Genomic DNA, 8,483 nt, shown 5'->3' with positions numbered 1-8,483 from the left:
TAAAACTTTATCAATTGCTAAAGATTTCAAATCAGTTTCTTGTACAGGTTCCGGTCTGTCTTTATTCCTCAAATCATAAACATATTCCCCAAGAAGTTTTGCCAATTTTCGAATTCTACCAAGAGATGAGGAATCTGTGGGAATATCAGCAAGCATTTTTGTTGCCACATCTGTACTTTAATTCCACTCACAAATGAAACCTGAATCTGATTCATGCATTTCATTGAACTGATCCCTTATAGCTTCAGCGAAGTTGATTGCAACAAAAATATCACAGTCTTTGCCCTGAACTAAATCGAATAGTTACGAGCACTTTTCTAGCAAACTTGTGAACAGGCATAAATGGAAAACAAAAGGAAAATTTAACTTTGGACTAAATCCTGATGCTTCTGCACTGTGGTGGCATGTGAGTATACTTTCTGGGTGTTCACAAATTTTTACATTCAATATAACACTTCTGCTTATCAACATATTTATACAACTGCAGCCACTGTCAATAATAATAATAATAATAATAATAATAATAATAATAATAATAATAATAATAATAATAATAATAAGAAGAAGAAGAAGAAGAAGAAGAAGAAGAAGAAGAAAAGAATAGGCCTCCGGTACGTTCTGCCAGTCGTAAAAGGCGACGAAAAGAACAAACCACTAATAGGGCTAACCCCCCTTTTAGAACAAACCACTAATAGGGCTAACCCCCCTTTTAGTGTGATTAGTTGGCTCAGGACAGATCAAAAAAAGCAGCGTATAAGCGCCGTCATGGTCTGGGACGATGCTTGAACCCTATGCCCGCCCACAATGGTAACGACATTGCTAGCCAACTGGAAAATGATTCAAATCCAAATAGAGGTGTTTTGCAGGATATGCTTCCTGCAACCACCCTAGAAGGAAAACAAAGACAGAGGATGAGATGGTCAGATGAAGTTAATCGACACCTCATGTTCTGTTATTACCAAGCAACAAACCTAGGAACCAACACAACTGGATACAGATCACAAGTATACACAACATTTATTACTAGATACCCAGAATTAAAATTTTTAACAGAACAACGACTAGCTGATCAGATCCGTGCAATAATCAAAAATAACAGGATACGCCAGTCAGAATTAGAAAACATCAAACAACAAGTACAACAAATACTGGAACAAAATAATGTGCAATCAGAAGAAGAAAATACAGTAATGGACTCAAACATCCCAGAGCAAACAAACAAAGAACAACAAGCATCAATTAAACAGTCAGAGGAAAACGAAATCTTAAGACAGCCACCAGAACAAGCACAAATAGAACATGAAGTGACACACATGTTAGATACAGAAGAAAAATTTCAGCTGACATATATAGAATACAAAGACACAAATACAGACATTAGACCATTCTTGCATAGACCGCCAAATAACCCACAAGTCGAAACAACAATAAAAACTATCAACACAACCATACAAAACAAAATAAATGAAAACAACTATGGAAGAGTTCCAACTACTGGTTTATATAGGAGCACTCACGACACTAAATATACACACTAGGCAGAGATCAGAACCAACCAACACACAGAAGAAACCCACAAAACCAGCATGGCAACACAGGCTGCAGATCAGAATAGAAAAACTGAGAAAAGACATTGGACAGCTAACACAATTTATAAGAAATGAAATGTCAGAAAGAAACGGAAAAGGTTAGGTAAAATCTCACAACAAGAAGCGATAGAGCAATTACATGAAAAGAAGCAGAAATTACAAGCATTGGCCAAACGACTTAGAAGAAACAAAAAAAGTGAAAATAGAAGGAAACAAAACCAAACATTCAACACAAACCAAAAGAAATTTTACCAAACAATAGATAACACACACATTAAAATAGACAATCCACCAAACATAACAGACATGGAACACTTTTGGAGCAACATATGGTCAAACCCGGTACAACATAACAGGCATGCACGGTGGATACAAGCAGAATCAGATACATATAAGATGATACCACAAGTGCCTGAAGTGATAATTTTGCAACATGAAGTCACCCACGCAATTAATTCTACTCACAATTGGAAAGCCCCTGGAAATGATAAAATAGCAAATTTCTGGCTAAAGTAGTTCACCTCAACACATTCACATCTAACTAAATTATTTAACAGTTACATTGCAGACCCATACACATTCCCTGATACACTTACACATGGAATAACTTATCTGAAACCTAAAGATCAAGCAGACACAGCTAACCCAGCTAAATATCGCCCCATAACATGCCTACCAACAATCTACAAAATATTAACTTCAGTCATTACACAGAAATTAATGACACATACAACACAGAACAAAATTATAAATGAAGAACAAAAAGGCTGCTGCAAAGGAGCACAAGGATGTAAAGAGCAACTGATAACAGATGCAGAGGTGACATATCAAGCTAAAACTAAACAAAGGTCGCTACACTATGCATACATTGATTACCAAAAAGCTTTTGATAGTGTACCCCACTCATGGTTACTACAGATATTGGAAATATACAAAGTAGATCCTAAATTGATACAGTTCCTAAACATAGTAATGAAAAACTGGAAAACCACACTTAAATCCAAACAAATTCAGATAATATCACATCACAGCCAATACAGATTAACTGTGGAATATACCAAGGAGACTCATTAAGTCCTTTCTGGTTCTGTCTTGCTCTGAACCCACTATCCAACATGCTAAATAATACAAATTATGGATACAATATTACTGGAACATACCCACACAAAATCACACATTTGCTATACATGGATGATCTAAAACTACTGGCAGCAACCAATCAACAACTCAACCAATTACTAAAGATAACAGAAGTGTTCAGCAATGATGTAAATATGGCTTTTGGAACAGACAAATGTAAGAAAAATGGCATAGTCAAGGGAAAACACACTAAACATAGAAGCGATGGTAAAAACAGATGCCTATAAATATCTAGGATACAGACAAAAATAGGAATAGATAATACAAATATTAAAGAAGAACTAAAAGAAAAATATAGACAAAGAGTAACAAAAGTACTGAAAACAGAATTGACAGCAAGAAACAAGACAAAAGCTATAAATACTTATGCTATACCAATATTGACCTACTCATTTGGAGTAGTGAAATGGAGTAACACAGACCTAGAAGCACTCAATACACTTACACAATCACAATGCCACAAATATAGAATACATCACATACATTCAGCAACAGAAAGATTCACATTAAGCAGAAAGGAAGGAGGAAGGGGATTTATCGATATAAAAAACCTACATTATGGACAGGTAGACAATTTAGGAAAATTCTTTCTAGAACGAGCAGAAGCCAGCAAAATACATAAAGCAATCACTCATATAAATACATCGGCTACACCACTGCAATTTCATAACCACTTCTACAACCCTTTAGATCACATAACATCAACAGATACGAAGAAAGTAAATTGGAAAAAGAAAACACTACATGACAAGCACCCGTATCATCTAACACAGCCACACATCGATCAAGATGCATCTAACACATGGCTAAGAAAAGGCAATATATACACTGAGACGGAAGGATTCATGATTGCAATACAGTTATTACAGCAAGCATATTATTAAAGATCCCAATACCACAACAGATAAATGGAGACTTTGCAAACAACAAATAGAAACAGTAGATCACATCACAAGTGGATGTACAATACTAGCAAATACAGAATACCCCAGAAGACATGACAATGTAGCAAAAATAATACATCAACAGCTTGCCTTACAACATCAACTTATAAAACAACATGTTCCCACATACACGTATGCACCACAAAATGTACTGGAGAACGATGAATACAAATTATACTGGAACAGAACCATTATAACAGATACAACAACACCACATAACAAACCTGACATCATACTCACCAATAAAAAGAAGAAATTAACCCAACTAATCGAAATATCCATACCCAATACAACAAATATACAAAATAAAACAGGAGAAAAAATTGAAAAATACATCCAACTGGCTGAGGAAGTCAAGGACATGTGGCATCAGGATAAAGTTGACATTATACCAATTATACTAGCAACTACAGGAGTCATACCACACAATATCCACCAGTACATCAACGCAATACAGCTACATCCAAACTTATATATACAACTACAGAAATCTGTAATTATTGACACTTGTTCAATTACCTGAAAGTTCCTAAATGCAATGTAACACATACCGTACAGTTAAAAGGAAGTCACGCTTGATCAAGATCCGCGTCACCTTCCATTTTTAACCAGACATAACGTCTCAGATAAGAAAGAAATAATAACAATAACAACTTGTCTGAAGAAGAAAGAATTTTTTATGGAATTTTGTATATAATTAAGTACAGTTTTAGGTAAGAACAAAATAATGTGTAAGCTTTCGCCACTCTCCATTCCACGTTTCTGTGTAAGTGGGAATTTTCCTATCTCTTTTTTTTTTTTTGCGAATGCACAGGATCCCTAACACATGTATTAGTTAGCAAATTAGCTTCCGGACTTAAAATCGGACGTTGTTACGCTACACCCACACAATAATTTCCTCTTAACTGTACACTTCTTTGTTAAATGTCCGCTTGTAGTCGTGCTTATTTAATTTTATGACTTTCTCAGTCAGCAGGTTTGGTCTAGGAGGCCCTAGTTCCTTGGCAGCCAACGACTCTGGTAATTTTCATTTCTGTTAGCGCTTAAGACAGGTTCAACACTGTTCGTGTTTACACTGTGCATGAAAGCCAATTCATGCATAGTAAGCAACCAACTCCAAACACAAACCACTGTTGATGGAAACGATTAAGTTCACGTAGTACTGCTTTATAACATGGTCACTTGGCTAGAAGATAAATGAGGCACTGAGAACCATGAGGGTCAAAAGCATATCGTCACTGGTCTCGCACAACTGAATGTGAGAGAAACCAATGTAACAGGTTTTCGTGAATGTTCATATATACAGTGTGGATATACAGCACAAATAAACCTCACCCACCATGAATAAATGCTAGTCTCACAATTGAAGATGACAGGCTTTATGGTTCTCAGCGCCTTGAATGGACTTCTGTATCATAAAATGCAAAACTTAATATACTATCTCTCATTCAGAATCCCACAAAACAGTTTTTTCTGTCAGTATAACATATACTGATGTCTGATGTAATTTTACTATATAGTGTGTGAATTGACATATCTGATGTGTGTGCTGCTGTCTTGCTAGATTTATGTCAAGTGAACAGAGATGAGTCTGCTGCAGTGTCCTACCACCTGGTGGCATTGACATTAACTTCTAGTTGAGTGGTGAGGGTGTAATGGGACACCTGTTTCTAACATAACATTTTTTTTTAAAAAAAAGTAGCTGATACCAGGATTAAGCCCGAATCTGGTGCAGGTGAACATCCTTGGCTGTTTCACTGAAAGAATTTCATTTGATTTTGTATACCATGTATTAAATTTCAGACTACAATGTATAAAAAAGAAATTAATTTGTTATACCTGTATGTATGGTTAAAGTTATTCTTCTTTTAGAAATATTTGAAATTACGAAATTTATGGCACACTTAAAATTCCTACTATAATGCGGTTGATGGTTTTATGAAAATGGAGATTGTGAAGTCAGTGTGGTATAGAAGAATGGGATAAAATAAAAAGGTATTCATAGCAACAGAAACAATTTAATCAGTTATTCAGTTCAAGAAGAACCTACAAAATGAAAATTGCAACTGCAAGAATGTATCCCAGACGCAACAACTGCAGCCAGCAACCAGAAGAGAAAATGAAGATAAATAAAAAGTTTTTCTTTTGTGTATCTTACGGTTCTTGAAGCTTTCGAAACTTTTAGAGACAGGTAAATTTAATGGTGATCTGTGGGAGGGTAAGATTACAAAGGGTCATTTGCAGATGCGCAAAAGTTAATAGTTAGTTACGTGATCCATTGATTAATAGCACGGAAAACCCGTTATGATGTGGAACGTGTCAAATGTACAAGAAATTCGCACAGGAAACAAGGTTTTTTTTACATTATAGTGTTATACCTAAATATTTCTATTATCTATCCCATTCCCTTAAATGGCACAAAATGCATATTATATCTCCAGATTTATTTACTCATATTCAAGAATTCATCTATGGTATAGAAGGAGTTGTCAAACGCGCACAACCGAAGGAATGCTAACGACCCTGACGCCAAGTTTCACGGGGTCTAGAGGGGTAGCAATGTAGAATAGCGTGGTAGATTTAATGCTAATGTATTTCAGATTACCGCATCTACATTATGTTAAAGAGCATTTAAAGAAAAAAAAACGAGTAAATCTGCAAGGTGTGGGTGTAGAGTAGCAATATAGAATATTGCAGTAGATATAATGCCATGTATTTCAGATTAATGCATTTGCATTATGTTCAAGAGCATTCAATGAAAAATGAGCAAATCTGCAAGGTGTCTTACTCAACAGCCACCACTGCTTTTGCAGCTTGTTTTGAATTTTCTGCCTGAATGTTTACTAGAGTTACGACAATAATTTCAACTGTCTTCTTCACAGCCAGACGTGAAGCATATTAACAGGCCCATCTAGTGTCACTGAACGTTTTTAGTCCACTTTTCCAATGTTCATTGTTATTTGTGTATCAATAAACATTTGATGGACTGCTGACCCACTCATAAAACGATAGTCCCTGTAGAGTCATAAAAAAATTTGTAGCCGATTTGATTCCTGTGCGCGTTGCTACTATGACAAGATTCAACATATGGTTCATACAATGTGCGTGTAGGTGGCTTGTGCCACTTCCCAGCTTGGAAGAACTTGGAAACCTGCACAAGAACCACTCATAACCGCAGCTCCATCATAGGTTTGTGCAGTACAATAATTTAAATTAATTCAACAGTCTGTTAGTTTTTTTAATGCAGACTAACAAAGGAGCAGCATCCAATTTTCCTGCAGGTTCAAAGCCTAGAAACCTTTTGTATATGTTACCATCTAAATAGTACCAAATGACAATTGATAGTTTCTTAGTTTTTGAACAGTCTTTTGACTCATCAGCCACTACAGCAGAATACTGGCCCTTTTTCGCTTCATCTGAGATGTTCTAACACAATGTTGCTAACAGTCCTAAAAATTACGTTTTGTGTATAATGACGTACCATTTTTCTCTAGTAGATTTAAGTTTTTTCCTAACACTCAGATATCTTTTCCCTGTAGGTTCCATTAATTGTAAAAAATTTCCGTTATTTGCTCTATCTTCCGATTCATGATGACCTCACTGAGCTGTTCGTTGATGGGCTGTCAGTCGAAGTACACCGGCAGTTGTTTGAATGTATAAAAAAAATGGTTCAAATGGCTCTGAGCACTATGGGACTTAACATCTACGGTCATTAGTCCCCTAGAACTTAGAACTACTTAAACCTAACTAACCTAAGGACATCACACAACACCCAGTCATCACGAGGCAGAGATTGAATGTATCCTCTGTTTTCTTGAACTTATAGAGTAGACGTTTCATCTATCACAGAAGCAGCTGATGCAGTGCCTCCAAACATACTTTTTCAATTTTTTGAAAGACCCCTAAGCTGCTACAGAGTTTCTGTGCGTTTGAAGCTATTCTCATGCTGCTTAAAGCTTGAATTTGCTGCTCATTCCTAATTACAGAAAGCCTTAGTTACAAAACTAAAAGAAATCGCATTTTGTGCTTTGAGTTTGGCGACAGAAAAAGTGAGATGCAAAACAATATGCAGCATCATGTACAATACTATATTCTAGCCATGGACAAATGTTGTAGCAGTCTGTCTGGAAATTTCCTTTTACTATCTCCAAACGTGTGAATAGGTTAATGCATTAATAGAGCCTGTTTTGGTTTGTCAGTAGGTTTTACAAATATATCAGAGACTGAAGTCGACGGATTACTGCAGCTGGTGGCACTGCTAGGAGTAGAGACTAGATTTTTATCTTTATTTTCACAGAGTTTTCATTTTCCAACTGTTTAATTCTCCTGCATCTATTTATTCATCATTGTCAAACACGAGTTTTTCTGTATCGCCTTCTGGATCACGAAAACGAGCCTCTGCAGGTACTGATGGAGACGTTGTAATCTCTTAATTTTGTTTCAATACTTTCTGTTGCCGAATGAAGAAATCTGATATGCTAAGTCATTTTACCATGTGACTACGTTAACTCTTCACAATGTGTACAATTCACTACCAAAAACAAAACAGATCACAATGAAACCAAATATGCTTTCGGTATTTAGTGTTAGTGGAAACTATAGAACACGAGCACAAACACAAAACAGACAGTGGGGAAGAACAGTTCATTTGATAAATCGATCGACTAGTTTGTTCGCTCGTTGTTCAGCAGGTACGGACCAATGTATAGGTCGATATTAACTCTGTCACCACATAATCTATTTCGAATATATAGTAAAACATGGTTTTAATATGGAACAAAACAAAATCGTTTAACAAATGAACAGAGTG

This window comes from Schistocerca serialis, chromosome 3 (assembly GCF_023864345.2).
Source record: "Schistocerca serialis cubense isolate TAMUIC-IGC-003099 chromosome 3, iqSchSeri2.2, whole genome shotgun sequence".
Lineage (NCBI taxonomy): Eukaryota > Metazoa > Arthropoda > Insecta > Orthoptera > Acrididae > Schistocerca > Schistocerca serialis.
This window is presented reverse-complemented; position numbering follows the sequence as displayed.